This window comes from Acomys russatus, chromosome 3 (genome assembly GCF_903995435.1).
Source record: "Acomys russatus chromosome 3, mAcoRus1.1, whole genome shotgun sequence".
In the NCBI taxonomy this organism is placed as follows: Eukaryota; Metazoa; Chordata; class Mammalia; order Rodentia; family Muridae; genus Acomys; species Acomys russatus.
Genome location: NC_067139.1, coordinates 5,501,438 through 5,509,760, shown reverse-complemented (window position 1 = coordinate 5,509,760; position 8,323 = coordinate 5,501,438). Strand labels below are relative to the sequence as shown.

The window sequence follows — 8,323 nt, the reverse complement described above, 5'->3', positions numbered from 1 at the left end:
GCTTAGATAGAAACTGGTCTAAGCCAGATCACCTCATAGTTCATACGATTCTGTTGTTGACTCTAAGGTCAAACACAGTCATTATGGGTGGAACATGACATATCAGTGCAGAAGTGTGAAAATCAGCCAGTTTGAAATTTCTTCCATTGACCATACCTTTGTGGCAAATTTTGGGCATGGAGCTATAGATACAGAAGAAAAGCAGGCAACCTGGCATATTGTATTTTAGGAAATGACAGCTGTTATATACTGAATAATCTCAAAGCAACTTCAATCATTCTGGGAATTGTGAACCTTATATTTTTTAATATGGCTTCTCCTCTCTCTGTCAACATTTCACATGTATTTCACACACATGCACACACACACACACTTACTTTCAAATAATAAGCATGAGTAACTAACTGGCACTTTAATTTCTTTTAGCTTTCAAAACCATTAATGTTAACCCAAAAGAAAGTGTTTTGAGAAGTGAAAATGGTAAGTTTTAATATATGTTTGTTTTTGCCATGTGGGAAGGTATTTTTTCCTCTCTATTACCTCATCTTCTGAACATCCTTAGATTAATCTTTAAAAACAAACAAAGAAAAGCAATTGCTAAATGCAGCAGAAGAGACTTAATTGCATTTTAAGCAGTGTTTTCCTCCATGTCATTATAGATTAAAAGCAATTTGCATCTGAAAGTTTATTTCCAAAATACAGGTATTGCCCCTATTTGTCCGTTATCAGAATGATTTCTACTGGAATGCTCAGCCCTTGTAGTTTAAAAAAAAAGCCATTTCTAAGAAAACTTAAGAATTAAGATGTGTGAAGTAAGTGTGTGAGGCATGCCTGTAATCCTAGTGCTTGGGCGAGAGGGGCAGAAGGATCAAAAGTTCAAGAATATCCTGGGATGGATGAGACTGTCTTTGTTAAAATGTGTTCGTGTTGGGTACGGGGACCAGAGAGAGTATGCGTGCAAGCTCACGTGTATATATGCACATATCTGTGAAAGCTGGAGGAACACCTTGGGAGTGTGCCAAGTCTTTCATTGGCCTGGAGCCCTCAAAGTAAGCTAGACTGCCTGGGCTAAGGGAGCCACCTCTGTCCCTGATGACACAGCACAGTGGTCATAGAATTTACCCAGGCCGAGTATTTTTACATGGATTAAACTGAGGATCAAACTCTGATTCTTATGTTCTCAAGACAAGCACTTTTACTAATGGATTTACTTCTTAACCAAAGACCTTGTCTTTAAAAAAAAATAGTCATGTGGGGGCTAGAGAGATGGCTCAGAGGTTAGTGTGCTGGATGCTCTTCCAGAGGTCCTGAGTTCAATTCGCAGCAACCACAGGGTGGCTCACAACCATCTATAATGAGATGCGGTGCCCTCTTCCGGTATGCAGGCAGAGGTATGCAGGTATACATACTAAATAAATAAATAAAACCATGTAAGATTTTTGACTATATCTTTCAAGCCTAATTCTTTTCTCATACATGGAGACATTCAGAATTTAAGCCGTTAAAATGTGAATATGAAATTAAATACAATGAATGTAAATCATTTAATACACTGACCAGCATAGCAATCATCAGTCACTAAGTGAAATCTCCCCACCTTTCTCTCTGTGTCTCTGTCTTTCTCTGTCTGTCTCTGTGTCTCTGTCTCTGTCTCTCTGTCTCTGTCTCTGTCTCTGTCTCTGTCTCTGTCTCTGTCTCTGTCTCTCTCTCTCTCTCTCTCTCTCTCTCTCTCTCTCTCTCTCTCTCTCACACACACACACACACACACACACACAGTATGCCATATAATGGGCATGGTAACTCAATAGAACTTGTTCCTGTTTCTTCTAGCTAACAATACTACCGCTCTGGAAGCTTGCCTGGAAGAAAGCAGAGGTACGTGTTATTATCAGTTTACTTTTACCTTATTATTGAGAACATGATCTCAATCATACTAACTCTGAACTTTGCTGATTTAAAGAAAAGCCATAATGGCTAGAATAGTCGTAGAGACAGAGAGACACTGCCATCTCACCAGTTGTTTCCTAGTTATACCAACAATTGGGGTTTATACAGTATGAATTTGATTAGGGGCTATAGATTTTTAAAGCGGTTTTTGTTTTATTTTGTTTTAGGTATTAACCACCTTTTTTTAGCACCCACAGAGTCCATTTTAGATGAATCCAGGGTCTGTGTATACGTCTTGAAGACTTCTCTTACTACTCCTCCCATACATTGTCATGGTTTCCTTTATTTCCCAGATGTGGTCGGTGAGCTCATACTTAGTCCCCTGTACATGTCACGCATTCAGATATGGGGGAACTCAGATCACCAAAAGGCAATGTGATTGCTCACTCAGTTTTGCATTTTCCATCTAAATCACAGAGTAAGTTATAGTCTATGGTGCAATGCCAAATGCCGGATGAATTAGGGACATGGGCGCCAGGCTGCCACAGATCAGACTAGGGCTTGAGGCCTTCTAGTGACCCACGTGTACATCTGTGTATGAGTGACTTCCATTCTGCAAGCAGAATAATTACCTTAAATTCAGTTACTGAGATGAGTGTCAAGATGTCAGATGTCCACCGTAGTTACCATGTTTAGAGGGCAGAGTGAATACTACTCTCTGATCCTTTCTCCCAACATATGCAGCAAAAGGAGACTCATGAATTTGCTTTAGGGCTGACTGCTCTTCCATTTCCTCAATGCCAAGAGCTGAGGATCTGAGGTATCACATGATGAATGGACCTGACCAAGGTTCTTCATTAGTAAGATCTCTTATCTCAAGGCCAGAAAGAACCATAGCCTTGACTCACTAAGTAGCTACTGTGGCTCTCCAATTCTACCATTGTATTAAGTGATGACATCACATATCTCTTATAAAACTTCACTTACCCACTAGATCCCAAGGAGAGCTTTGACATGGACAGGTGAATGCTTGGGGAAATTTGGATTGACAGGTTCCTTCAGGCTTTTCCATAGTGCCCTCTCTATAATCTGCCATGCTTACGCTGGGTTCCATAGCCCTGCAGGCTTCCTGTACAATGCTGCAGGTATTCTACATAGTATTTGTGCTTACATTTTGATGTCTGGATGACAGTTGGAGATATACAAAGAAAAATAGGTAACATTTCTTTAATGTCACTTCTGTGAACAAAGACTTAGGCTGTAGCCTACTTGATACACAGTGGGCAAAAACTATTTCTCTGGGCCCTCTGTTTGCAAATGGAAAGAAAGTTATTCCTCCACCAAAAGCTATAAATTTATTAGAAAAAGTGAAAGTTTCCTATGCAAAGATGTCAGGATCCTGTTTAGAGATTGCTTTGTATATGATGGATATTATCTGTTATATAGACACACTGGAAGTGATGAATTCTAAACTTATCACCAATTAATCACCAAATGGATCCATCTATCCCAAGTGCAAGCTCTCTTTTCAATACTAGGATGATTATAAATGAATTTATCAAGAGCTGTTATTAGTTAGACTTCCAAGATGAGTCTTCTTGCTGGTTCTGGACAGAGTCGGTAGGTGTTGAGTTGTCATTCAATGCAGGTCAGCAGATTTTTAAAAATCACCTCTGTGTGCTGTTCTGTCAAAAGAGCAGACGAAACTAACTACAGGCTCTCTTAGATCTGCTACAGCTTCAAGTCACCAGCACCTCTGCGTTCTACACCTACCTCATCCTGCTCTTCAAGAGTGCGGTCCACTTGGCCTTCATTGTATTCTGTCTGTACAGAAGAGCAGCTGGGCCTCGTGATGCTCCAAGTTCATAACGGATGATGAAATGGAAGGGTGATGTTGCTGTCATCCTGCTCTGCACCTCAGTATCTGCTGAGGCTCTAGCTGGGCTTGCTTGTTAGCTCTGGCTCCTCAAGGTCACATGTGTGTAATCTTCTTTCAATACTGTGCAAATGCACTCAAAGCAGAGAGGAAATTGCTTAACTGCCCTCTACAACAGTAGCCCAAGGAAGCAGTCGGCCATCCTGACCCATCCTGTCTCAGCCCCTCCACAGCACAGAGCATCTCGGGCTTAATGTGCAGACTGCAGCTTCTTGTCACCCCACTTCATGCCCTACAACCAGATAATGCCCCCAAAGCCTCTACTTCCCATGCCCTGAAACCTTATTTGGAGTTCAATTTTGTTCTTTGTTTTGCAAAACAACAACAACAAAAAATCAGGCCTACTCCTGGTGTGCTGTGTGCTTTTATTTGTGGCAGCGAATGAAGGTTCAAGCAACATGACCCGCTGAGTTATGACATGCAATGCCCATTGGTAACACGGTTCAAAACTATATTCCTAAGTCTGGCCCTTAGATGCTGGTTGGGACAGTTTCCTGGAGCACTGGGTCCTAGGAGCTGCAGCCAAGTGCAGAAGCCAACTTGAACGTGACTGGTTTCTCAGAAAACCAGGCCTGGGGTATTTGGTTTGAGTCATCCCCATGGGAACAGAATGATGTCCAGTAGACGTGTGCTGTGTCGTCTGTGATGTGCCTGTTTAACAGTTCCATGCTTTCCAGTCCTCCCACTGTTCCCAAGAGAGCTGCCCACACCCCAGAGAGGAAGGATGACAAAGGGGAGGATGGAGAAAACCACATGGACTATAGGCCTGAGGACCCGGGCTTCATTCTGGGTCCAGAATTTAGTATCTGGGTGAGATCAAACACCAAACTCTCCACACCACAGTTTTCTCCTTTGACAGAAAGTTAGAATAATGCATCGCCTGGGTCTGTGCACACCAGATGAATAAAATAAAGCTGTGTGCTGGCCAGGCCTTGAGAGGCTTGGTATATGTTCTAGACTCTACCACAGAAAAATACTGGATACTGAGCTGCCTGACAGCTACATCTGGTAGTGGGGGTAGGTGCAGCCAATACATGATCCTTGGTTGGTGCTTCAGTTTCTGAAAGGCCCTCTGGGCCTTCAATAGTTGGCTCTGTTGGTCTACTTGTGGAGCTCCTGTCCCCTCCCTTTTATCCTTGCCCCCACTCTTCCACAAGACTCCCTATGCTTCATCCAATGTTTCATTGTGAGTCTCAGCATCTGTTTTAACTACTGCTCGGTGGAGCCTCTCAGGGGACAGATATGCCAGGCTCCCAGGTGAGAGCACAGAGGAGTATCATTAACAGTGTCAAGGGCTGGCTCTCTTTCATGGGGTTGGTCTCAGGTTGGGCCAGGCATTGGTTGGACATTCCCTCAATCTCAGCTCTATTTTTATCCCTACACATCTTGCAGGCAGGGAACATTTTGTGTCATCATATAGGTCCCTTAGTAAGGGGCAGGGCCTGTCTGTGACATGGACTCTATTGCCTGTTTTTCAATCACTTCCTACTGGATGGGCTGCCTCATCAGGACACAGGGGAGGAGGATTCACTCAGTCCTGATGCAACTTGATGCCCTGTAGTGGGTTGGTGGCAAGGGGAGGGGCTCCCTTTTTCTGAGGAGTGACAATTGTGCCCCTTGCCACAAGTAGAACAGCCATTCTGCTTTCCAATGAGCATTTGGTGTGGGTGTAAAACTGTTCTTCTGGAGAGCACACTGATAAAGTGGGCTGTGAGCCTCAGGCATGGTAGGACCCCTAACAGTGCTGCTGTGTGGATGTGGGTAGCATCCTGAGAACAAGGTCATCCATAGACTGAGTCACCTGCAGATGATTCTGGGAATCCAGGTGACTCCTGATTCAAAAAGGAGGTTATGCAATCCCCTCGGCCCATTTCCTTTTTGTCAACACAACAGCTTCATGCAGGCAACCACATAATTTGGAGGGAGTACCCTAAACATGAAGCCACATTTCATAGAGTCCTGGCTACTTCATCTGCCTTTTCTCAGCTAAACCAGCGTCTCTTTTTGAATGACAAAATTTTTACATGTTCCTGAAATCCTATGTGATGTTTGAGTCCATACATATATTGAGTCTTCTTCACATCTGGGTAAGCACAATGTGTTCCTGAAGCATCCATTCATTATTTCTATGCTGTAAGGAATATCCAAACTCTTTTTCACTGCCTTTAGAAATACACATTGTATTATTATTTTCTAATGGTTAGTTCCACATGCATGCATCTCTAGAATAATGCATACAATTAAGTCATTTCAGGTTAACATGAAAATTTACAAACAGTGGTTGACATCTGAATGACATAAAAGTGGAAATTGTTGGTATGGTATTTTCTAGGTAGCAGATTAAATATGGAATACCTCAGGTGAGTATCATAAATACACAGTGAGACAGACAGGGCTTCTGTGTTGTCTACAAGGCGTGGCAGGGAACACTGTGGGATCTCCTAAAGGCCCACAGAAAATGGTAGGACTCCGCCTTCGGCTGGTTGGTGTCAACAATTCTGCTCTTACACTGCTCTTACAGCGTTTGTCTGTAGGACAGAAACAGGTTATTCTTCAAGAAAACCTCCTATCGCTATTAGGCTCAAAGTGGATGAAGCAAATGACCTTTTTACCCACCCACACATCCTCAGATCTCATATTTTTAACTTAACATGAAAATGTCTGGGGTTTTGTACAATCAACTCTAGTTTCTGTGAAACCAAGAATTTCCTACAGAAAAGTAACAAGAATAGCCAGGCTTAAGAATTTTATTTTGATTTAGTCCCGGATGCTTCTGAACCAACAAGACCTCTCCAGGCCCAGTTCCTGGTCTCTAAATAGAGCCATGGCTATGGCTGCACTAGACAACAGATGCCATTGACTGGAAACTGACCATCAGCAAGAGCCTTGTGGGGCTGGGATCATTGGACAAAGCACCAGACTATGTCTGGTGTGGTGTCAAGCCTCTTAGCCCCCTCCTGCTGGAGCAGCCCTGAGCCTCAGCAGTGTACCTTGGGAGAGTGCTGGGGGCAGAGGGATGGAGTGAGAATTGATTTGGCGGTTTTACTTTCTCAAGCTTCTTTTGTTTACCTGCTCCATCTTTGTGGCTACTTCCTGGAGAACGGTTGAAGTCAAACTCCTATATTTGGGGCAGCACAAAATGTGGCTAAGGTGTTAGAAGGCCACATAGGAGCTGTTAAACCACAGGAGGTTCTGCTAGCTTTCAAAAGACCACCGCTATCAGAGAGAAAACCTCCAACACCACACACTGGAAGTGGTCCTGAAACAGCCTCTGTGCTGATGGAGGCTGGCTTTGCTGTGGCTGGTCCTCACAGTGCTCAGCTCTTGGTTCTGGAATCTGGTTCCCAGAACTGTGTAGACACTGAACCCAAGTAAGAAACAGAGAAGGGGAGCCCCATGATCATTTTAACATCCCATTAAGATGTTGTCTCAGGTGCTTGATTTAAGTGTACAATGAGCTTGTTGCTTCATTTTCTCAGTGGTTGAACAGGGACAAGGCTGTGCCCTGCGCCAAGTAGTGCAGAGAAATGAAAATGTGGGCAAGAACAATGTACTAGAGGAAGTCACAGAAACAAAGGCCTGAGTTCAGCTGTGCTAAGTGCCATCCACGAAATGAGGAAGCCGACATCAAAGTCCTTCTGAGAAAGGCTCGGTTGAAGATATTAACATAGGATTAGGTAAATGATAGATTATAATCAGAAAATAAATGTTTAGAAATAGGAACACAGTTTTAAAACATTAGTGTTAAAGCATATTTTAAAGGAAATGCTAAATTTTTGAAGCTCAAACACCAAAGTTTGATTATTTAAAAGAGCATTTTATTTACCATGAAAGTATTAGTTCAATAATTAAAAAATCGTCTCATTCTCAGGAAATACAAGATTATCAGTTACTTGTTATCAGATCAGACAGAGTTACCGCAAACAGAAAAAGGACCATGGTGTCATCTGAGTACCACAGGTAGGGACTGGCTCAGAGTGGAGGTAAAGTGGACATTGATGAGGTATCACGATTAAGAAATTCATTAACTCACCAACAAAGCTATCAATGATCAGATGTCACCATTTTTTCTGTCACTGGAAGACTCCACTCCTATCTGCAGTCTCATTCCCTTTATCTGTCTTAACCTATAAAAGCTATAAATTACCAAAAAACTATTATGTAACCATATTCGGATCCTGATAGAATCAAAATGCACAGTCCAAGGGACAATAGACTTGCTCGATTCTACAAACTTCCTGTTTTTACCTAAACAAACAAAAGCACCAAAATATTTAGTTATATATTTAGTCAGTTATACAGAGTATTCTGTCAAGGACTTTTTCCAGGATGAATGTACGCATCATTGTAAATGCCTTCTTGGGTTTAGTAATGATGCTCTTGATTTTTTTTTGGTATTTTTTTATTAATTTATTCATATTACATCTCAGTTGTTAGCCCATCCCTTGTATCCTCCCATTCCTCCCTCCCTCCCACTTTCCCCCTACTCCCCTCCCCTAT

At 42.5% G+C, this 8,323-nt stretch overlaps 1 long non-coding RNA gene across 1 annotated transcript; it reads left to right on the top strand.

The window, feature by feature from the left end:
• Positions 1-425: 425 nt before the first annotated feature.
• On the top strand, positions 426-4,085 carry LOC127208707 (uncharacterized). The gene is made up of 3 exons (XR_007833110.1): positions 426-480; positions 1,831-1,875; positions 3,614-4,085. It is a non-coding gene; the product is annotated as an uncharacterized LOC127208707 (long non-coding RNA).
• The last annotated feature ends 4,238 nt before the right edge of the window (positions 4,086-8,323 follow it).